This window comes from Canis lupus, chromosome 11, assembly GCF_003254725.2.
Source record: "Canis lupus dingo isolate Sandy chromosome 11, ASM325472v2, whole genome shotgun sequence".
NCBI classification, from domain to species: domain Eukaryota; kingdom Metazoa; phylum Chordata; class Mammalia; order Carnivora; family Canidae; genus Canis; species Canis lupus.
In genome coordinates, this window is record NC_064253.1 from 49,301,388 (window position 1) to 49,325,945 (window position 24,558).

The 24,558-nt window shown below is 37.2% G+C and overlaps 1 long non-coding RNA gene across 2 annotated transcripts in view; it reads right to left on the reverse strand.

The window, feature by feature from the left end:
* Nucleotides 1-12,676: 12,676 nt before the first annotated feature.
* LOC118350309 (uncharacterized) overlaps nucleotides 12,677-24,558 on the reverse strand; it is a 48,163-nt gene continuing 36,281 nt past the window's right edge. For both annotated transcript variants that reach the window (XR_007400990.1, XR_004803855.2), the window contains exon 3: nucleotides 12,677-13,070. This is a non-coding gene — a long non-coding RNA (uncharacterized LOC118350309). The remainder of the gene's footprint in view (nucleotides 13,071-24,558) is intronic.

Genomic DNA, 24,558 nt, shown 5'->3' on the forward strand with positions numbered 1-24,558 from the left:
ATCTATATTAAGGCTTCAGCAATAAAAAAACACTAAAGGGGAAAAGGTCAGGATAATTCATTGCATTCTTTGTGCTGGATACCAGGTGTTTTTATATATACACCTTAAGTAAGCCTGACAACAGCCCTGGAAAGGGAGATAGTATATGTACATTTCATGGATAAGAAAATTGAAACTCAGAGGGGTGAAGTGATTTAGTCAAGATCATGCAGCTGTTAACTAGTAGAATCACCACCCATCTCTAATTTGACTCCAAAGCCCTGTTTCAACTAAACTTCCAAAGGAGAGTCACTTTGGGGACTATTCCAACTGGACTCGCTCTCATCCAACTGGATCTGAATTGAAAACATGAGCTTGGGGGTAGCACAGGCTTCATCAAACCCTCAACTTTTATTCTCTCTCTTACCCATAACTAAAGGAACCCCAGAATTAAGAGAGTAACCACACCTGATGCCTGCATATTGCCTAACTCTGCTGGCTCGAATCTGCTGGCTTGAATCTGCCGACTCTTCTCTGCATGTATCTGAGACATTTCACTAGCCTGGATAGTGTCCTTCCACCTCCCGAGGGAATCCGATGGAGCCGGACCACAACTGACTATACCTCCTGTGGTCCTAGGAACGCAGTCACGATAATTACCAGTCAACTCTGAGTTGGAAAAGTTGCCTGACTCAGCAAAGCTGGCATTTCCTCCTACACAGTGCTTTCCAGTTCGTTGGCAATAGCATCCAAGAGAGGCTGGAGAATTCTGATAACAGCTTGCTGGTTAGGTTCCAGGAGAATAGCTCAGATTCTGCTGAAGACTCATCAGAAAGTGGAGAAATACTGACAAAGGAAGTAATGATAACTCCTTTGGAAACTTTGACTACCTCTACAGATGCCTTCACAACTATTTAAAGCATCACCTTGGAGCTAACTGAGACACCAGAAAAATGAAACAAATCCCATGAATGGAAATTAACAATCAGGCTGTGACCCACTTAAGTAGGTGTTATGCTGCTTGCCAAAGGCCTGCCAGAGAGCACACCCTGGGTTAATGGCTTTGTGCCTTCTTTTTCATCACTTTTAGATGGAAAGTACAATTGCCTCCTAATTCTTTTGCAGAACTGTGCCCTTTTTCCTTCTCACACTTCATTCTTGCTAGCTTTTCCTAACTATTTAACTGCTTCATAGAATACAAGCAAAGAACTAGAAAAGGTGACTGGCTGAAACAATTATGGATACTGATATGCTGTCATATTTACCATACAATATAGAAGTCATGAATCTTGAGTAAAGACACTGTTTTTCTGTAAGCTGTGGGCAATACTTGGCACACTCAGATTGATTCATAAATGTTATTTTTTTGTTTTAAAAAGATGTCATTTATTTATTCATGAGACACACACAGAGAGAGGCAGAGACATATGCAGGACTTGATCCCAGGACTCGATCATGACCTGAGCCAAAAGCAGACGCTCAACCACTGAGCCACCCAGGTGTTCCCATATATGTTCTTTAAAGAAAGGCCTCCCAAGTTGATGGGGACCCAATCAACACCTCTAGTTATACCTCCTTTACTGTTTAATCTATGCTCTTATCTAGCACTGTCCAACGGGAATACAATGTGAGTGACATGTCATTTTAGTTTCTAGTAGCCATCTTTAAAAAAATAAAACAGTTGAAATTAATAATAATATATTTCAACCCAATGTATCTGAAATATTATTTTAACATGTAATCAATACAAAAAATTTATTAGTGACATATATCATTTCTTTCTTTCTTTCTTTCTTTTTTTTTTTTTTTGGTACCAAGTCTTCAGAATCTAGTTTTGTTTGTTTTTTTTGTTTGTTTGTTTGTTTTTTAAGATTTATTTGAAAGAGAGAAAGCACAAGCAGGAGGGGCAAGGGGAGAGGAGGAGAGAACCTCAAACAGACTCTGCACCAAGCATGGAGCCCAATGTGGGGCTTGATCTCAAGACCCTGAGATCAAGGCACCCCGGGTGGCTCAGGGGTTTAGCACTGCCTTCAGCCCAGGGCCTGATCCTGGAGACCCGGGATCAAGTCCCATGTTGGGCTCCCTGCATGAAGCCTGCTTCTCCCTCTGCTTGTCTCTGCCTCTGTGTGTGTGTGTGTGTGTGTGTCTCATGAATAAATAAATTAAAAAAAAAGACTCTGAGATCAGGACCTGAGCCAAAACCAAGAGTTGGTTAACTGACCGCACCACCCAGGTCCCCTGAAATCTTTCAATTCTGACTAGCCACATTTCAAGTGCTCATTAGCCTGATGCAGCTAATGGTGACCTCATTGGACAGTATAGTTCCAGTCAAAGAAGTTGGAAGAATAAACAAATAAGGAAGTAGTACAAGTTCTCCAGAGGAAAGCAAACATAGAAGGATTTAAGGTATTAAATAAATAAACTGTTGTTAAATAAACTTTGCTCCCCAGGAGGGTATGTTGAGGCTCAATAGGAATTCACACACACCATTTGGTCTAATTTTGAGGGAAGTAGAAGCTGAAGAAGAAGACATCCAAGTTGTGAAATATCTTAAAGGCACAGAGCTTTATAAGCTAAGCGTTTTCTGCCAAGAAAAAGACTATTTAAATGAGCCTGTGAGAATGGTGAGAGATATGAGGATAGGAGAGAGAAGGATCTATTACTTTTGAGATCCTTTCTAACTAGAGGTTTTATGATTCCATATCTTCTATCAATTTTGTAAATGAGTGCTTTTGAAGTGTTTTACAAATGTTTATTCTTTTTAAATAATTTAACTGTTCAATTTAAAATGTTGTCTACGCTGCAAATTCAGGATATGAAAATTTTAAGTGCCAATCCCACCCTAAACAGAGAAACATGATTCTAAGTTTCTGGAGTTCACATAAAAGATAGTTCTAACTTATTTGTAGATACTTTGCATAGTTGCCTAAAACACTGACTTTGGAATCTGAGAGACCCAGGTTCTAGTTCAGCTCTCTTAATTACAGGAATTGCGACTTCGGATGAATCTCTTAAACTCTCTACATATTGTCTATATGATGGAAATAATAATATCTATCACCCAAGCTTGGTGAAAGAATTTACTTAGATAATATGTAAAGTACCAACAAAATTCTCCATAAATAGTAGTGATTATGCCTTGTTCCTTTACAGTTCTGATTATTCAAGTCCAGCCATTCCCATCTACTAAAGTCTTTGGAATGGCTTGTTCGTGTTGGTGGAAATTTCACTTATGGCAATAGCCAAATAAATGGCTACATAAAATAGTATTTCTTCCAACTCCAAAGGGCTCCCCTCCAAAACAGCACTTAGGAACAAAAGCCACTGAAAAGTGATTAATGTCCTCTCATCAGCCCATGGTAAGAACTGGTTTGTGTAGCAGCATCAGACTGAACTGAGAAGAACCACGGACCAGACACATCCTTTTCCAGGGGGTTCCCAGTGGAGTTCTTACACACTATTCTACAGTGAGCTGTGGCTCAAATTCAATTCTAAGTTCTAGTTGTGTGGCTAAAAGCCTAAGGGAGAAAAACAAACACAACAAAACCAAAACCCCCAAACAGCCTCAAAATCCTGCCACTTTGAAAGACCTCTGGCAACAAGAAATTTATGGCTATCCCTCTAGTAGGGCCAAAGGGTCAAAAGAAGCATTTCCACTTTGTAGTTCTCTTACTAACGAAAAACACAGGAGAGATTGTCAAATAAATGTGTATTCACAAAGAATTAAAAAATCACAGCAGGATGTGTGGATGGGAAGCAGCACAAAATTTATTAGCCACTTTTCTTTAACACCACACATTTAGAAGTCTTGTCAGAAAATGGTACCTCTCCCTGGAGGAACCATTTGCCATTTGTTCACTTTCTTTTAAGTAACAGCTTTACTGTTACAATAATGCTCATTCCCAAGGATTGCTTAGCATTTCTAAAATTTCACACTAACCAGAGTACTTTGATAAGCTCCATTGTTCATGGCCTTGGATAGTTGACTGATAGGCCCCACTCAAGGAACCAGGGCATAAAATGGATAACTTAGAGGTTGAGAGCCCAGTTTTGAGCTAGACAGACTGACCATTAGAACTTTGGCCCTACTCATTAGTAGTTTGTGATCTTGACAAATTAGTCCCTAAGCTTCAATTTCTTCTTCTATAACTACAGATAAAAAGATATCTACTTCTAGGATTGTTTTTAGGATCGAATTAGAAAGCCTATAAAATATTTAGCATAGTGCCTGGCACATGGTAATATTTCAATAAATATTGGCTGTTTTCCTATAAAGATTGGTGGGAATGTGTCTTAGCAGTTTCCAAAAACTGAAACTAGAAAATTGCCAAATGATAGCAATCGATGTAATCCCAACAATTTTATGTAACAGAGTAGGATTGCAGCCTGGCTCCACACAAAGCTCTTAAAGAAGAGAGATACTTGTGATTAAAGCACAGCCTGTTAGAGCTAGAAGGGCCCTTTGAGACCACTTAGTGCAAACTTTTCTAAGTAAATGAAACCTCCAAGAGGTAAAGTAACTTGTCCCATGTGAAGAGCTAGTTAGAGACAGGGCCCAAGTTCAAATCCATATTTCTCAACACTTAATTCTGTGATCCAATGAATTAAAATGCTTCTGTGTTTACAACAACTCTTGAAATGGCAAGATGACTCATAATAGGGAAAACTCCCTATATTTCTCATTCATCTCATTAGCCACTCATTTGAGATTCCATGATTGTATCCTAAGATGCTCTCTCAACAGCAGAGAGCAAATGATTACAAGAAGCTGCCTTAGAAAGAAGTGTCCTGCAAACCACTGCAGACCTGAGATCATCAGTATCATGGCAGATTTGCCTAAACTCATTTGAGAATAAGGCACAATGTGTGAAACACTTCATTAAGTGTCATGACCATTTATGCCACAGAACTGGGAGAAATCATAGAATTCTATCCTCTCACCTATAACCCAAGAGATATTTCTGGCAGGGTGAAGAAGTTTGTGCCAGACAGTCTCTAGGATGATACCCAATAATCCCCACTACCTGGTATTCATACCCTGGGGTAATAATCTCTTGCCTTAGAGTGTGGACTGAATTTATTGACTTACTTCTAACAGACTCTGGCAGAAGTGGTAGGATGTTAATCCTGATACAAGGTTATGAAAAGACTGTGACTGCCATCTTGGTCACTCTCTCCCTGAAGGAACCATTTGCCGTGTTGTAAGGTAACCAGCCTGGTGGAAAGGGTCACATGAATAAGCTTGAAAGTAGATATTTTAAGGACTGATAATAATCATGTTAGTGAATTTGGAAGCAGGTTTTCAGCCCCAGTCAAGTCTTGAGATTGGACTGCAGCCCCAGCTAACAGCTTGACTGCAACTTTATGAAAAACTTTGGGTTAATGCACCAGCTAAGCTGCTCCCAAATTCCTGACTCATAGAAATTGTGAAATAATAAATGCTTGCTTGTTTTAATCTCCTAAATTTTGTGGTAATTTGTTACACAACAATAGATAACGAATACAAAATGCAGACATGGTTGGGATAAAGCATCCCTGAACAGAAGGCGTGATGCAATTGTCCCTCAAAGAGCAAATATCTATCCTAATGGCATAACTAACTATGGGTCTTCACCAGTATCATAGAGAAAATATTTTTAAAATATTTTCCATTATTTCCTAATTCTTTATTAATCTAGGAGTTATTTCTTTCCCATACATCTCAACTGTCTTAAAGATAAGCCAAGAATCATGTTGTCCTAGGGAAGGAAGAGGTTAGCACCAACTCAAACGTCATTTTTCTTTAAAATCAGAAAAAGTTTTATAAAATAACATTTTATTTCTTATTGAAGTATAATTAACATAAAGTGTTATATTTGTTTCAGATATACAATGTAATGATTCAAACATCCCATACATGTCTCCTTGCTCATCAAGATAAGTGTATTCAATTCTTCAATTCCACATATGAGTGAAATCACATGGTATTTGTCTTTCTCTGATTGACTTATTTCACTTATCCCCTAGCTCCGTCATTTTGTTGTAAATGGCAAGATTTCTTTCTTTTTATGGCTGAATAATATTCCATGGTATATAAATACCATATCTTCTTTATCAATTCATCTGTGAATGGACACTTCTGCATTCCCACCAACACTATAGAAGTGTTCCTTTTTCTCCATATCCTTGCCAACACTTATTTCTTGTGTTTTTGTTTTAGTCATTCTGACAGGTGTGAGGTGATATCTCACTGTGGTTTGAATTTGCATTTCTCTGATGATTAGCGGTGTAGAACATATTTTCATGTGTTTGTTGCTCATCTGTATATCTCATTTGGAAAAATTTCTATTTGTGTCATCTGTCCATTTTTTAATTAGATTGTTTGGTGTTGAGTTTGAGAAGTTCTTTATGTATTTTAGATATTAACCCTTTACAGGTTATATCATTTGCAAATATCTTCTCCCATTCAGTAGGTTGCCTTTTTGTTTTGCTGATGTCTTCCTTCACTGTGCAAAAGCTTTGTATTTGGTGTAGTACCAATAGTTAATTTTGCTTTTGTTTCCTTTGCCTGAGAAGACATATCTAGAAAATGTTGCTGCGGCTTAATGTAGAAGAAATTATTGCCTATGTTTTCTTCAAGGAGTTTTATGGTGTCAGGTCTCATATTTAGGTCTTTGATACATTTTGAGAGTTTTTTTGCATATGGTATAAGAAGATCATCCAGTCTCATTCTTTTGCATGTAGCTGTCTAATTTCCCAGCACCATTTATTGAAGAGACTGTCTTTTTCCTATTGTATATTCTTGCCTCTTTTGTCATAGATTAATTGACCACATAAGCGTGGGTTTATTTCTGGGCTCTCTATTCTGTTCCATTTATTCATGTCTATTTTTGTGCCGGCATCATACTGTTTTGATGACTACAGCTTTGTGATATGTCTTGAAATGTCTTTTAAAAAATCCATAGAAAGAAAGACTTGAAAACAAGACATTTCAGAGAGAGAAAACATTTTTATAAATTCTAAAATATCCTTTTTTACATCTAAGAAGCAATGATTACATGCCTGAAAAGATATACTTTTCCTCTAAGCCATGGGCAGAGTGTACTCAGAGGTGACCCAAGAAAAGTTCATGTAAGACAGGAGTAGAAAATAAAAAAGTATTTTACGAAAAGAAGAAAAGAGTAGCAAGAAGTCAGGTGCTCAGGCCCTGGCTTCCCCTTCACAACCTTGGGTGGTGCCTTAAAGGCTATGCAAAAGAAAACTCTAGAAAGTGTAGGAAAAGGAAAACCAGAGATATTTGTGTTCCACTCCCAATTTGGGATTTGGAAGGAGACTGCATCCCAGAGTACACCATATGGACATGGGGTACGACAGCAGCATAAAGGAACATAAAAAAGAAGTTATACAAAAGAAATTATACATGTTGCGCTGCTTAGTATTCATTTTGTTAAGTTTTAACCCCAGTTCACAAGTAGGTCAGCTTAGGTTTGCCTGGTTCTAGGAGTGCCCTGGAGGTCCAGCCTTAGGTCTTTCCATAGCCTGTGGGAAGGAAGATGTAACGACTGTTGTACCTTTGACTGACTCCCACTTCTTTCTGTCACGGAGTGACATGATCCTGCCAGAATCGGCTGTCCACACAGCATCAGTCAGCAGCAAGTTCTATCTTTGCTGTTGATGCTTTTAGAGTAATCCTACTCATTTCTCTTTTGCAGCAGTGTGGTTATAAGCATAGGCAGACAGACCTGGGTGCTCACCCCTGTGCTGCCAGTTGTCAGCTGACTGACCCAGAGCAATATTCTCTGAGTCTCAATTTTTATTAACAATAACAATATAATAATAAATAGGTATAATATTTCAGGGCTTACAACATGAAAAGCACTTTTAAAAGCATACAATATGCCTTATCTCATTTAATTCATACATTCACCATAAGTGAAGTAAAAACTGTTTTTATCTTCATTTTATGGAAAAGAAAATCTGCCCAAAGTCACAGAGCTAATGCGCAGCAGTAGGAATTGAATCTGGGTCTGACTGACTCAAAGCCCATGAAGTAAATGGTCATAGAGGAAGACTGCTTGATAGGGCAGATGCTCTGAGCATAGGGATCCCTTACATGTAATGTGTCTGCTAATCTGTCAATAATTGGTTCTGAATGAGATCAGCATTGATCCCCTGTGTGGTTAAGGTAACTCTTCTGTGTATATATGACTTTTCAACAAGACCCACATTTATTCTGACAAAAATATTTGAATCTGGAACTATGACTTACAAGTTTCCATTAAACTTTCTTCTGGGGCTGGGGTCATGCCACTGCCAGTTCCCCCTAGATTTGGAGACAGATGCTTGCTGGTGACCGCCTGCGGCAGCATACCTTAAAACCAATGACGACCTGGGAAGGTTCCCAGCTGCTGAAATTAGCCTGCAGGATCCTTGCAGGCAAAGTTATATTTTAGGACAGCAGTACCGAATAGCATCACAGAATGGTAAGTGATCTGAACAGAGCCCCTTCCACGTTTCCTCTAATGTCCAAATAGTTCATGCTCACATTTGACCTTATTGCATAGTTGCTTGTATATAGTGAAAGAACCTATTTATTTGTTAAATCAACAAATATTCATGCATACACAACTCAGGAACTGAATAATAATGACTTTCTTTTAATAAATTTTAATTATAATAAAACAAATTCTCTTCTTCTTCATAGATCTGCACCACATTTTAGTTAGCAAACTTATTTATTGCAAATGATTTCATTATCTGCTAAATTCTTCCATGGGAATCATTTAGAGTTCCTGGTAATAATAATAATTATGGATGATAATGCTTCTTAATGAATTACCATGAATAAAAGTATGACTCAATAGCCCAGTATGGAAAGAACTTTATGATCTAGATCAGGAATATTCAAGAAAGAAAAAAACTTAGATGTTTTATTCTACACCATCACCTGCCCCAGGAGCATAATTTACAAATCAGGAAGCAGGCTCAAAGACTCTAGATCATTTTCAAGGTCACTCAGTGGGTTTGAGACACAGCTAAGGGTCTGGACGTCCATGACAATGAAGTCACATCAGTTCACCATAGTTACTCATTCACTGTCTACCGTACAGCTATGGCAGTTACTGTGAACAGGTAACTCACTACTCCCCATTTTGGGGATGGAAATTAGAGGTTATTACACAAGTCATATTCACAGGAAGAATTCAAAATATACATCGAATAGAAAGTAGAGATGTGCTAGGAATCCAAATCCAGGAAAAATTTATTGAACCTTCAACATGCAGACACCCAGCATCTCATCACGTTTGTACAACAATCCATGGGAGTGACATAATTGCCCCATTTTACAGCTAATAAAATGGGGTTTAGAGGCATGAAATGCCCTAAGTTCACATAGTAAGTAATGGAATGAGGATTTATTATTGGACTTTGTGATTCCAGTTCAGGACCTTTTTACTTCCTCGTGGCAACACTTTATTGAAGTTTCCGCTAGCATCCCCCAAAGGAAGAACTAAGGCTCTTGTTGGCTCTATAAATGACGAGACACTGCATCATATGCTATTTCCAGTGCCCATTTAAGGTAAAGGCACAGCATTGGGCTTATGGCCCTTACCTTGAGGAATTATTCTTCTTTCTGGCTGATGAACTGAAATTATTCAGAAAGATCTTGGGTGAAGTGTGACTGCTGGCACGAAGGACAATGGTAAATGGAATAATAATAAATTCCAAACTCAAGCATCTTCCCTACTGTTCCAGCTTGGACAGCTTATTACTGCACAGATAAATCCTCCAACTAGCTCAGGGAAAACATAAACATCAGCGTCTGCATTTTGCCCATATTGATAGCTGGTCACATGCCAAATGGTTTTGTAATTTAGTATGCAACATTAAAACCTCTAATTCCACCATCTTTGGCTTATATTTGATCCATCTCCCTCCTCACACTCAAAGGCTCCACCATTCATTTCCATGCCAGCTGGGTATATGTAACTCTTTACTAATCTCCCCTGCCTCTTACAGATCAGCTTCTTCTTCTTCTTCTTCTTCTTCTTCTTCTTCTTCTTCTTCTTTCTTTTTTCGTTTATTGCATCAGCTTGCTATGTATGCTAGAAACCTTTAAATACTTAAAGTTGTAATTTAGCAAATTATAAAGAAGTCAGTAATAGAAGTTTGGATTTTTAAAATTTTCCTATACAAAAAGGTTTGAAATGCACTAACCCAAAAAGGGAAAAGACTGAATCTCCAGCAGAGGTTTGAGAAGTTGTTGCATATACATACTGTCTTTGTAAGGTGACACCTTGTTAACTATTACATGTATAGACAAAGGGCACAGAGTCCATATTGCTCAACTGACCCTCCTTCAGAGTTTCTCCCACCAGAGTCAATGCCCTTTCCTTTTGCTTTCTCTTCCTAACTTCCCATTCCCTGCATACCTGCACAGCAGTACAGTTACAGCCTAACCCCCATCCAATGGCACAGCTCTTATCATGACCAGCAATAACCTTCCAATCGCTAAATTTGTTGAGTCTTTATCATACTTGTCCTTTGTACCATACTGTTTCCTGTTCCCTCATCCTCAAAACTCTCCTCTTTAGGTTAATAATAATAATAATTATAATAATAATAATTGTTCTTGTCATTATTATAAATTTGCATTAATAGAGTGCTTACAATATATAAAGTGATATGTTAAACACTTTATAGGAGTTCTGTCCTTGAATATGCATGACCCCTTGGGGTAAATATTACTATTACGCCTATGTTACAGACAAAGAAATTGAAACATAAAAGGTTAACCAATTTGCCCAAAGTGACACAGCTAGTAAGCAGCAGAGCCAAACTTTGAACCCAGGCTTTCCCTAACTCCAGAGCCCATGTTTATAAGCCTTATCCTATACTGACTCCTAAAGTTTTCAACACAGTGACTATATGGAGACCATAGAACCATTAAAGCTAGATCTAGATTGCAATTTGTTTCTCCAAATTTGAGCTAGAGAGCAAAGTGAGAAAAAAAAAGAAATTTAAGAAGTAAGAGTGAAAATACATCATAAAAGTACCACCAAATAAATTCCAGCCTTTTAGAAATACTTTAAAGTAAAATAGAAAAGCTCTTCTCTCCAAGATTTTTCTCCACATCTTGTTTAGAATGGTATTTGGTTTGCAGCCTATGGCAGACAGACTCTGGAAAGCCCCCATGATCCCTACATCTTAATGTTCATAACCTTGGATAATCCTCTCCCATTAAGTGTGAGCAGGACCTGTGGCCGGCTTCTAAGTGATAGAATATAACAAAGGGATTCAATGCCACTTTGGTGACTAGGTTACAATTTTTTAAGACCATGTTGCTAGCACCCTCATCCTAAAGACTCTGCCTGCTGCCTCGGTGAAAAAAGTGGCCATGTTGGGAAGTCCATGTGAAAGTAGCCACGAAGAACCATGGGCACCTTCCAGGCAATAGCCAACAAGAAGATAGAGCCCTGAGTCCTACAATCACAAGAAATGAATTCTTCCAAAAGTCTAAGTGAGCTTGGAAGCAGATTCTTTCCTCAATAAGCCTCCAGATGAGAAGTATCCCAAATGACACCTTAATTGCAGCCTGGTTAGACCCTGAGCAGAGGAACTAGCCAAGTCAAGCTCTGATTCACAGAAGCTGTGAGATAACAAGTGTGTAGAATTTTTAAGCTGTTAAATTTGTGGTAATTTGATATGTAATAATAGATACTAATAGCCTCATTCATGGCCTCTCCCAAATTTCAACAAAAACTCTTATGACATCACATATAAAAACTGTAAAAAAAAAAAAAAAAACCCCAAACCCCATAATGACACTGAATACTTGACCAATAGTCAATCTATTCTTAGAATCTCAAAGGGACTATGCCATGAAAAGAACCCATGACATACCAATTATTCTATGCACTAAAAGAAGGGCAATTTTTATCAATTCCTGCATAATAAACTGCCCCAAAGCTTTAGTAGTTTAACACATCTATTAATATTTATTCTCAAAAAGTTAAAGGTAGAATTACCATATGACCCAGCAATTCTACTCTTAGGTATATACCTGAGAGAATTGAAAATATGTGTTCACGCAAAAACTTATACACAAATGTCCGTAGCAGCATTATTCATAGTAGCTAAAAGATGGAAACAACTCAAGTGATTGCATGGATTATCTGGAGATGAATGGATAAACAAAATAAGGTATGTCCATACAATAGAATATTATTCAGCCATAAAAAGGAAAGAAGTGCTGATACATGCTACAATATCACAAAGCTTGAAAATATTATGCTAAATAAGCAAAGACAGACACAGTCACATGTTGTGTGATTCCATTTTATATGAAATGTCCAAAAAAGGCAAATCCAGAAGACAGAAAATAAATTACTGGTTGTCAGGGGATGGGAGGAGAGAAGAATTAGGAGATACAGGATTTATTTTCGGGGTGAGGAAGTATTCTGGAATTAGGTAGTGGTGATGGTTGTGCAATAGTATGAATATACTAAAAACCATTGAATTGTAATTTTGAAAGTAGTAAATTATATGGAATACAAATTTTATCTCAATTTAAAAATTTAAATAAAAATAAATGAAATAAGCGTATATTGTTTCTCACAGCAGTTTCTTTTTTTTAATTTATAGATTTATTTTTTATTGGTGTTCAATTTGCCAACATATAGAATAACACCCAGTGCTCATCCCATCAAGTGCCCCCCTCAGTGCCCATCACCCAGTCATCCCCACCCTCTGCCCACCTCCCCTTCCACAACCCCTAGTTCGTTTCCCAGAGTCAGGAGTCTCTCATGTTCTGTCTCCCTTTCTGATATTTCCCACTCATTTTTTCTCCTTTCCCCTTTAGTCCTTTTCACTATTTTTTATATTCCCCAAATGAATGAGACCATCTAATGTTTGTCCTTCTCTGATTGACTTACTTCACTCAGCATAATACCCTCCAGTTCCATCCACGTCGAGCAAATGGTGGGTATTTGTCCTTTCTAATGGCTGAGTAATATTCCATTGTATACATAAACCACATCTTCTTCATCCATTCATCTTTCGATGGACACCGAGGCTCCTTCCACAGTTTGGTTATTGTCTCACAGCAGTTTCTGGGGGTCAAGAATTTGGGAGTGAATTGTCTGGGAGATTCTGACCTGAGGTTTCTCATAAGCAGTCAAGATGTCAGATGAAGATACAGTCATCTTAAGAAGTCCAGACTAAACTGGACGAGAGCTGGAAAAATTGTTTCAAAAGTAGTTCATTCACATGGCTATCATATTGATGCTAGTTGTTGGTGGGAGGGCTTGGTTCCTCTCCATGTGGGTTTCCTCACAGGGCCGAATGAGTATATTTATAACAGAGCAGCTGGCTTTCCCAAAAACAAATGATCAAAAAGATAGCAAGGTGGGAGATGCCATATCTTTTATTTCCTAACTTCAGAACCCATGAAAGTACTTTTGCAGAAAGTAAGAGATTTTGTTTATCTTCGAATCACTTTTCTTTCCTTATTAAGAAAGTCAGGGTCTTTACCAACTAGAACACTGAGAACACAACCTCCTATTATAGGAATGATAGATAGATAGATGATAGATAGATATTGGAATGTTGTTCTCTATCTCCAATTTATTCTACTTTTTCTACATTATCAGCAACTATAACTCCCATTAACTATGTCAGCATGAAGTGGGGAATGGAGGGAGGGGTTTAGGGCAGCAAAATCAGGTAATACCATTGGGTAAAGAACAGTAGATGGAGCTGGAGAAAGATAAACCCTGGGGAAAAGATATACAGTAAATGATAGATTTTCACAATATCATCTGTTTAGTTACTAGAGAGCTTGACAGTTAGAAGGTTATAGCATCTCAGTCCAGCCAAGCCACACAAAATGAAAGAGTATTAGATTCTGCTACCTGAAAACAGAATACAACCAAATTCAAGAGGGCAAAGAATGAGATCAAAGACCATCTACTTACCATAGAAATACCTCTTATTCAAGTATAAGTCAGTGGGAAAAAAAGCATCAAGCTGATTTTTTAAATGTTGTAGAACAAAGAAAAAGGAATTCATACTCAGTGTGAGAAGAAACCTCTGAATACAATCTAATTTAAGATCCAGAAAAAGAAAATTATAGAAATCTGTTTGCTGGTTTAGCAGTGTATAAAAAAATAAGACTCTTATAAAAAATTAATCCTAGAAAAACTCTTCTGGAAAAAATATAAGGAGAACAGTCCAAGATGTAAGAGAACAGGATGAAATGAACATGGAGATGAGTGAGGAAAGAAAATATATGAACCCAAATATATAATAATATTTAAATCGACATTTGGAGGCGACATTTACAATATGAAAAAAGATGAGGGAAAAGGAATGGAGAAAATGGGATTTTTAAAAATAATAGTTATGGACAACAAAGAAAGAGCTGGACAGAAGAATTATTGATGTTCCTTCCTAAGAATAAAACTTGAGTCAGAAACAGTAATCAAAGATCTATTTTAGGAACATTTTTCTGAGTTGAAAAACACTGGAGTATGAAAGTTAGGAAGGAAAGGGTTGACTCCTTCTCTACACAAGGGTATAAATGACCTCATTCAGATCTCGTTGTAAACATGTCAACAGTATTTTTTCCAAGTAATCTCTAGCTGTAGAACATTATCATCAGGATATGCCTGGTCTGTCTAGGTTGCTTATTTTGAATACAGCAGGAATGTCTGGATTTAAGGAACATAGCTGGAGAATAAGGGGTAATCATGTAAGCATTTTCCTATCCATGTGTAGTTGATGGAATATAAATGAAACGGTCCTTCAAAACCAAAATAGCTCCCTTTGTGAATAAGATTTCCATGCACATTTGTTCAAAATTAATTGGTTCCATGCACATTGTTCAAAATGCGTTGGTTAATCCAAAACCAAAGCCCAAGCCCCAATGTGTTAAAAAACAAAAAAGATATTTTGCAAACTTTTGCAACCTTTTGATGATTTCAGGCTTCTCCAGGAAAAGAATGCTTTCTTTCTACCTGGTGTGTTTGCCTCTATTCTTTGAATTATTCAAAAACTTTGATGAGGAGTGAAATCTATGGCTCTTGAGTCTGCTTTGACTTTTGCATTAGAACAAAGATTGAAAGAATGAATCATGTTCCAGGTAAGACTAATGACAGTAATAATTGTCACTTACTATGAGCCAGGTACTGTGCTATACATTTTCTATCCATGCTTTCATTGAACCTTAACAACAAATGTAAGCAGTAAAGTCATTATTCTACTTTATGTTGAGGAAACTGAGTCTTGGAGAGGGTCATTAGAGGACATTTAAAAGTCTCAACTCAAGTAGCAGAGTTGACATTCAGTCTATGTTATTGGATTGCCAAGCTTGAGTCCTTAACTATTGAGCTTCTTGACTCCCCTTGACAAAAAGATAAATGCATAGACATATTCTGAAAAAAGTTTAGAATTATATGGATAAAGGAAAAACCTTACAGGAATATGTACAAACATGTTGTGCATAAAGGAACCAGGCTGGCCTCAGGCTTTTATTTGCAATGCTAGTGCCAGAATACAATGGAGTAAGATTTTCAGAGTTTTTGGAAGAGAAATGCTCCAACCCAGATTTTAAAAATTCACTCAAATAGATGTGAAGGCAATCAAAAGACAATCTTCTGTGTGTAACAGACTAAAAGTCTCTATTCACCTATCCTATGAAAAAGCAGAAAGCAAGAAAACAATAACCTTTAAGATTAAGAGACGAATCAAAATTAAAGGGAAAAATAGGAAGATGTAAAAGAATTGGCAACAAGCATTGAAAACCTTTGAAATAAGTCTAAAGAATTATAAACTTGGTTACAAAATGGAATATAGTTGTCAAATTGCAATCCTGATAGAAAGATTATATAATATAAAGACAATTTTAAAAATATAAAAAAATTTAAAGTAAACTCCAGATTACATTAAAAAAGACTAGAAATGGAGATGAGAAAGGGAAGTGTTGCTTCATCATTCATATATAGAAGAAAATCCAAAGATATCATTTCATTTCTTATTTTGGTAATTAGAAAAAAATATAGGTTAGTAATATTTTTGAAAAAGTTGAAAGAGAACTACTAGTGATCTTCAAAAACAGAAGATAATAAAAGAAAATAAAATCACATAACATATAAGAACATATTTTTTATATATGAAAATAATAAAATTATAAAAGATATAAGACCAAGTATATACATGTTAATTAAATTATCTATGACTTAGTTTCTTATCTATGAGTAGGACTAATAATATCTACCCGAGAAGATATTGTGAAAATGAAAATGGTTACTATACATCAAGTGTTTAGAATGATGTCTAGCACATCATAAATACTATATAATATTAGCTGTATTATAGTATTCTACTGTATTTTAATTTTTTCTATAGTAATACAATGTTACTTTTTAAAGTCCAAACAGTAAGCAGACATTACTTTTTAAATCGAAAAGAAAAATAAATGTTATTTTAAAAATTAGACAACAGTTTTAGGACAAATTTTTCTTTCTATCTTCCCTTCTACTATATAAAACAATCAACTTTATAAATGATTATTATATATATTAAACATATATATACATTATATATATAATAGAGTGGCATAAAATCTGAGTTTGAGTTTTAAGATCCTTGACCATTATAATTGCACATCCTCTATTTATTTCTCCAAAACTTCTACATTGCCCTTGGTTAGATTCCATTTTTTCTTCTTTAAATTGCACCCCAGGGATTATAGGCACCGAATGTGATCTCATAAACTTCTAGAATTATAAAATATGCATTAGCAATTGTAACACTTGGCATTATGCTAGAGTACAGAAAATTTGCTATGTCCTATCCATCAACATTACCTCAAAGAGGGTCTGAAGAATGCAGCCCAGGTAATTATAAATGTTTGGAGAATCAGTAATAATCATGAGAGTAGATATTAATGTATTTTCCACACCTTTCTTTTTCAGGTTAGGTCCATAGAAATAAAGTAGAGAAATGTTCAGAAAATCTGAGCACAAATGTATGTACACCTACACTCCCACCTACCCAAGAGAAAATCCTTAGATTGAAACAATGAATACTTGCAATGTGAACCCAATCAGACCTTTCGATTCCTGGCTGTGTTACATACTCAGAGATTTAGTTTTCAAAGGATATAAAAGGAGAAATGATGAAACAGATGTGGGACAAGTTATACAACACTGCCTACCACAGAAAACAATCCCCTTGCAGAGACAGGCAAGCACCTGTTTTTCTAATTAAAGTTATCTCACATTTAAGAGGACAGAAAAAAGGAGCGATCAAAACCTTTTTCTAACTTCCATCACTAGGGGCACATTCATCAATGTTTTTGTAGAAATTCTCTTTAGTAGAAATTCACACTAGATGACAGCATATAGGCTTCTCTTTGTTTTCTGGCGTTGCTTTTTAAATACTCTTTCTTAGGCATTTTATTGGGGAACTTTGGGAGAGCGTATCAAGTACTCCTAACATGGAATCATGGAAACTCATCACTCCATCTTAAACCACTTTTTCATCAGGTTAAAACTTTAAATGACACAAACTGAACTTTAAAATTGTTATTTGGAATTATACCTTCCTTGTGGTTCTTAGCACAACTCTTCAACCTAGTTCTAATATCCTAGAATTAGGAAACTATACTAGCATCCACGTACTCCCCATGTTTTAATGATTTTATTGATTTTTTTTTTACATGTCCTCTCAGTCATCACCTTTTCAGATTGAATCCATGCTTTTCAACCTTATTCTCTCTTCACCAACACCTTATTGCCTTTGATCACAAAAGCACATTTTCCTAAGACCTTCATATGTGGAAGTACTCAGAGCACTAATAATTTGGTGCTCAAAGAAATATTCTAAAATTTTAGTTCACCCAGTGAAGAAAACCATCAATAAAACAAAAAGACAACCTACTGAATGAGAGAAGATATTTGCAAATGATATATCCTGTAAGGCGTTAATATCCAAAATATACAAAGAACTTTTACAACTCAACACTCAAAAAACAAATGATCTGATTAAAATGCGCACAGGAACCCAATAGACATTTTTCCAAAGAAGACATACAGATGGCCGACAAACACACGAAAAGATGCTCAACACCACGAATCATCAAGGAAATGCAAATCAAAACAATAATGAGCTATCACTTCACACCTGTCAGAACAGCTAAAATAAAAAACACAAGAAATAACAGGTTTTGGCAAGGATGTGAAAAAAAAAAGGGGGGGAACCCTCTTACACTGTTGGTGGGAATACAAACTGGTGCTTCCACTGTAGAAAACAGTATAGAGGGGATCCCTGGGTGGCTCAGCGGTTTGGCGCCTGCCTTTGGCCCAGGGCGCGATCCTGGAGTCCTAGGATCGAGTCCCGCGTGGGGCTCCCGGCATGGAGCCTGCTTCTCCCTCCTCCTGTCTCTCTGTCCTTTCTCTCTCTGTCTATCATAAATAAATAAATCTTAAAAAAAAGAAAACCGTATAGAAGTTCCTTTAAAAATTAAAAATAGAATTACCATATGATTCAATAATTCCATTACTGGCTTTTTACCCAAAGAAAACAGAAACAGTAACTCGAAAAGCTATATACACCCCTAAGTCTATGGAAGCATTGTTCACAATAGCCAAGATATGGAAGCAACCCAAGAGTCCATCCACAGGTGAATAAAGAAGATGTGGTTTATACATATACAATGGAATATTACCCAGCCATAAAAAAGAATGAAATCATGCCATTTGCAACAAAGAATGAAATCATGCTGTTTTCACAACCTGGGTGGCTCAATGGTTGAATGTCTGCCATCAGATCAGGGTGTGATCCTGGAGTCCTGGGATCGAATCCCACAACGGGCTCCTCACAGGGAGCCTGCATCTCCTTCCTCTGCCTTTCTCTCTGTGTCTCTCATGAATAAATAAGATCTTAAAAAAAAAAACACAATAACATGGATGGACTAAGGGGATATAACACAAAGTGAAATAGTCAGCTAGAAAAAAACAAATGCCATATGATTTTACTCACATGGAATTTAAGAAACAAAGTAAATGAGCAAACAAAGAGACAAACCAAAACAAACAAAACAAAAAACCCCAGATTCTCAAATATAGAGAACAAACTGGTAATTGCCAGAGGGGAGGTGGGTGGAGGGATGGGTGAAATAGATAAAGGGAATCAAGAGTACATTAACTTGGGGTACCTGAGTGGTTCAGTTGGTTAAGCATCTGACTCCTGATTTCAGCTCATGATCTCAGGGTTTTAAGATTGAGCCCCATGTTGGGCTCAGCACTTGGCACAGAGTTTGCTTGAGATTCTTTCCCCCTCCCATTTCCTCCCCTTCTGTTCCTCCTCCCTTGCTTGCACTCTCTCTCTTTCTCTCTCTCTCTCATAAATAAATAAATAAATAAATAAATAAATAAATAAATAAAATCTTTAAAAAGAGATGAGCACTGAGAATTATATAGAATTGTTGAAGCATTATATTCCACATCTGAAACTAATATATATCTTATGTATCTTAATTATACTTGAATTTTAAAAATTAAAAATAAAGAATAAGTCATCATTGATGCAAATAAATAAGTAAAAAAAATATTTGTTCAATGTCTATTTAATGGCTGTCAGGAAGAAATTGGCTTCTACTAATAAGAGAGAATACTGCTTGCTTTATATCAAAAATGTGCACCATCAAAAAATATTGAAGTGCAAGCAGCTGACAAAATATTGTCTGAGTATTCACTGCCTCTCCCATTTCCTCCTAACAAGAGTGGATTTTGGCTGCAGGACAGGCACCCAGACCCTCCTTTGCTCTGCTAAACCTGAGAAATAAGTACATTTGGAGGAAAAAAACAAACCTAAAGAAACCAGAGAAACTTGGTTATTCTCCATCATAAAGGGCTCAAGTAGAAAGGGAAGGAGAACAGAGAAGTCCAACATAGGGCTGAGTAATAGAAGAGTTTGCAGGAGAAAAGAGAGGGGGATCATTCACTTCAAAAACCACTGCCAGACGTGTGCGCGTGAGTGCTGTGTGTACGCCTGGGGATGGAATTGAAGAACATTCTCTTCCAGAACATTTACTATTTATTAATCATATTCTGCCATTTTAGCATTTCGTCAAAAGATACTGAGAAGATATGAAATGCTTCCAATTATATTTTCCTGTCCTAATCATGGGATGTATTTTTTCATTCATGTAACACCACAGGGTGATAGGTCCAAGTGGAGCTCCAGATATATGTGGGTTACAAAGATAAGCCATTTATTAGATAGGCTGACCATAAAAAAACAATTTAGTGTCTTGAAATTGCCTCCATTTCACTGTTTTTCCATCTTTTATGATTAGACAGCCATTTGCCTCTTGATCTTCACCAGTAACAGCAATAAATGGTAACATGCAGATATAGATGCAGTTCAGCTATCTTTAAAAACGTGTTTTTCCAGATTTTCTGATAGTAAAACATTTGCCAATTTTTTGGCAATTCTTGTTTTCTCCATAGATTTCCTTTGTGATTTTTTTTGAACCAGACAACTTCTTGCAAGGCATATTTAAATTTTACATATTTACATGGCAGTTGACAGGTTAGAAATAAAATAAGTTATCCATTCCAGATAAATAGCACCATGTCATGTGTCATGGGTTGTCCCCCACAAAAAAAGATATGTTGAAGCTCTAACCTCCAATACCTCAGAATGTGACTTTATCTGGAAATAGAGTCTTTTAAGAAGTGATAAAGTTAAAATAGATCATTAGAATGAACCCCAATCCAATATGACTGGTGTCCTTATAAAAAATTGAAATTTGGACATAGAGATAGACTTGCACTAGGGAGGACAAGATGAAGAGATGTAGGGAGAATGTCATGTGGGGGTAGTGGACTGGAGTTCCACAGGTAAACCAAGGGACATCTGGGACTGTTAGGAGTTATATGAACAGTTAGGTAGTCAGAGCCAGGGTCCCCAACAAGAAAATATGCAGTCAGAACAGCTCAAATAAAACAGCACTGACATTCTGTTTTCCAGCTTAGACAGGACTGCACTGACATTCTGCTTTTAAGCCTTTGCACAAATGACTTCTGAAAAATGTCCTAGAATAAGACAATTAACCATAAAAGCATTGTCAATATCATGGGCAGGGGCAGTTAAGACCTAAGCCTCCGGATGTCAGCCAAAAAAAGGACCATCAGCACATGGACATTAACCTAATAAGTAGACAGACACGTGACCAAAGCCCTGATTGGCAGGACTCAGCACACCCTGATTGCTTAAGAAAGTTCTGCAAAAGAGCTCATAAAACCCCCTAAACTTAGAAACTCCTAGGGCAACTCACTCAGGCCCCTCTCCCTCTCCAGGAGCTTCATACTCTTGCTCAATAAACTTTGCTTTGCTGCCCACTACTCTGGTCTACCTCTTCATTTTTTGAAGCAGCTCAACCAAGAGCCCAGGCCCTAAGGGAACAAAACTCCTGTAACGAGACTACCAGAAGCTGGAAAAGGCAAAAGAGAATCCTTACACTATAGGTTTTAGAGAGAGCAGGGCCCTACCAAAACCTTAATTTCAGATGCTTGTAGCCTCCAGAATAGTGAGACAATATATTTGTTGTTCTAAACCACCGAGTTTGTAGTACTGTGTCATGGCACCCCAGCCAACAAATACATCATATATTAAACAGTCTCAGTGGTTTGGCTGACTATCATTACTGTAACGAGGGGACTATGGGCTGGATGTGTTCAGGATTCCTGTGGTCTGCACCAGGTAATTTGCAGTCACTCCTTGTGAAAGTACTTGATAGGTAAGTGTCTTCCCTATGAGGAATTTTTTTCTCTTCACTTTTCCTCCCTTCCTTCTTTCCTTCCTTCCTTTGTTCCTTCTTTTTTAAAGTTCACCTTGATTATGTTGTCTCCCTTCGCAAGATTGGGTCAATTTGCATTTTTTAAGTATTTAAGGAGTTGCTCATGGAAACCTGAGTTCATTAGAACCATATCCTCAATGTATTCTAATTTAATTTCAGCATTTCAGCCTGATGCCCAGGTGAGTCTCCTGGCTCATTGTCAACCACTTAATATGACTTGGTTAACCCCCATCTCATCTGTCTCAATCCTGGGGCAGAGCTCAGCAATATAATCAAAATGTCCCTTCTCGCATTACTAGTTTCTTCTTACACTGAAATTTTAATTGTACTTTGTGCCCCAGCAAAATGTTCTTGGCTTTAACATGGCTGTATCATAATGGCTAAATCAGAATAGTTAATCTTAATACCTGCCCCAAACTAGCAATCCAAGAGCAAGTCAGTAACACTAGTATTCAGATACACTGAGATTGATCCAGGTTCCACCTGAATGATAACCACTGCCTGAAGGCTGTGGAAAAAGACAACATATGTAAGATGTCCTTAGGGAATCTTCCTCTGCCTTAACACCCTCCCTCTCTAACTGCTCAAACACACTCCAATCCTGAGATCTGAAGGGAGGCCTTAGGTGAGGCTAGAATAACCCAGATCGTAGAGATTAAGATACAGGAGATGCCACATTCTAGCTGCATTTCAGGCTGGTGCTACCGATGGTCATACCAGAATTGTTACAAGGCAATAAATGATTAATCATCAGATGGATTGTATCTATCTGCACTCAGCCACTTGGGTAACCAGTTTAGTCTTTTCCATAGTCTCCTACTGCATCCAATTTATGTAAATCAACTTTGGTATAAATTGATTGCAATGTTTCCCTAGCTCTTCTTCCCATCAATATCCCCTGCAATATGACTTTGCAGCTCCTCACACTTAGAGAGAGAGGAACTAGACTTGCAACTTGCTTGAACCACTATAATACAGCAAAAGTGATGGTGTACTAGTTTCACATGGCCTCAAGAGGCTGTGCACACTTCCGCTATATCTCTTTGGAACCCTGGCTCTACCATAGAAAAAGCCTGGCAAACCTAATAGGGAATGGTGGACCATGTGAAGAAGAAAGACAGGGCTCCAACAGACAACTAGCCAATCCCCATAGGCTTAGCCTTAGCAAAGCTGCAGCTGACCACAGACACATGGAGCCCAGTTGAAACCAAAAGATTTGCCTAAATGAATTCAGACTAAATTGCTGAACCATAAAATTATAAGCTCAATAGTCATTCTTTTTTAAGCCATTAAGTTTTGGAGCAGTTTGTTTTGCAGAAATAATAAATGATAGCAATAACAAAGACATCCTTCCATTAATGATATAAAAACTATCAGTGTGATATTTTTAAAAAATAACTGAAATCATGGGTCTGATATGCTAATATATTTTTCTAATATACAATAAAATGAATAGGTTGTTATTAAATTCTCTCACAAACGTTAAAGAAATTGGGAAAAAGAAGATACTATTCCAGGCAAGGCAGATGGTCAAGAGGACACTTAGAGAGGAGAGAAAATTTAAGTAGATTTGGAAGAACATGTAGGATGTGACTGCATAGAGATCAGCCAGGACAAAAAACTGGATTAGGGAGGAAAAGGATACTCTACAAATATACAGTACATTTGTGGGACAGTGAATAATTCAGCATGGTTAAGACATTGTTTTGTGAAGTTCTAAATCTGGAAAAAGAATTTGGTTTTGAGAAAAACTTTAAAGGAAATTAATGTTTTCACTTGAAAAGCTAAAAAAAAAAATCACCATCTGTTCTTTCAAACTGAGACCAATGTATTTCAACACATTCTAACCTCACTTTTAACCTAAAGAAGTTGATTTTCAAGGATCACAACTCTCCTTTAAAGTCCTTTTTCATGATAAGGAACAGAGAATGACTTGCCATTCCTACATTAAATGATTTGGATGCAGTATGAGGCAGTTCTAGAGCTGGTAACAAAGTAAACAGAAAATGCCAGTGACACCAGCTGATGCTTGTTCAGCAGCTAATGAGCTGTGTTACTTTGAGCAATGACATGTCTCTGGATCTCAGCCTCCTTATTCATCAAATGCATAGGGTTAAACCAGATGATCTCTAAGATCCCTTCCAGCTCTAAAATTCTGTCATTCTCTGTCAGAGGTTTAGTCAGACAAGCAGTCATCAAGAGATGGTCAAATTCAGTGCTGATTCAGCCCACTGGGCTTCTGAGTTCTTAAGGGCAGAAATGATGTGGTCCTGGTTTACCAAGCCCTGAGTGCCGCTCCATGTGTAACAGCTCAGTGTAACTCAGGATCTTTCCTGTGTGTGTGTGCGTGTGTGTTGAAATGAGGGTGAATAATGATAAAGTTAGGGTCTTATGACTATATTATATTTAGTCAGTCTGAAAGATTATTATGTTTCTAAGAAGTACTTAAGAGATTGAGTCACACTTTGCCTGCAAATACTGTCGTCAGGGTTAGCAAATTTCCAAAGCCAGATATCCTTAAAGGGAGCTCCTGGTGATCTCGTCTGGCAATTCAAAACAGCATCTGTTACAGCACTCAAAACAAAGCCCAGTGTCACTGAAATGAATGATAAATGGGAAAGGAGAAGAAGAGAAAGCCTTCTCAGAATCACCACTTATTCAATATCCATCCATTCACTCCAACCCTTTCTAGATTGTAGAAATCTAGAAGTATTTCTAGATTTTGTAGGCAT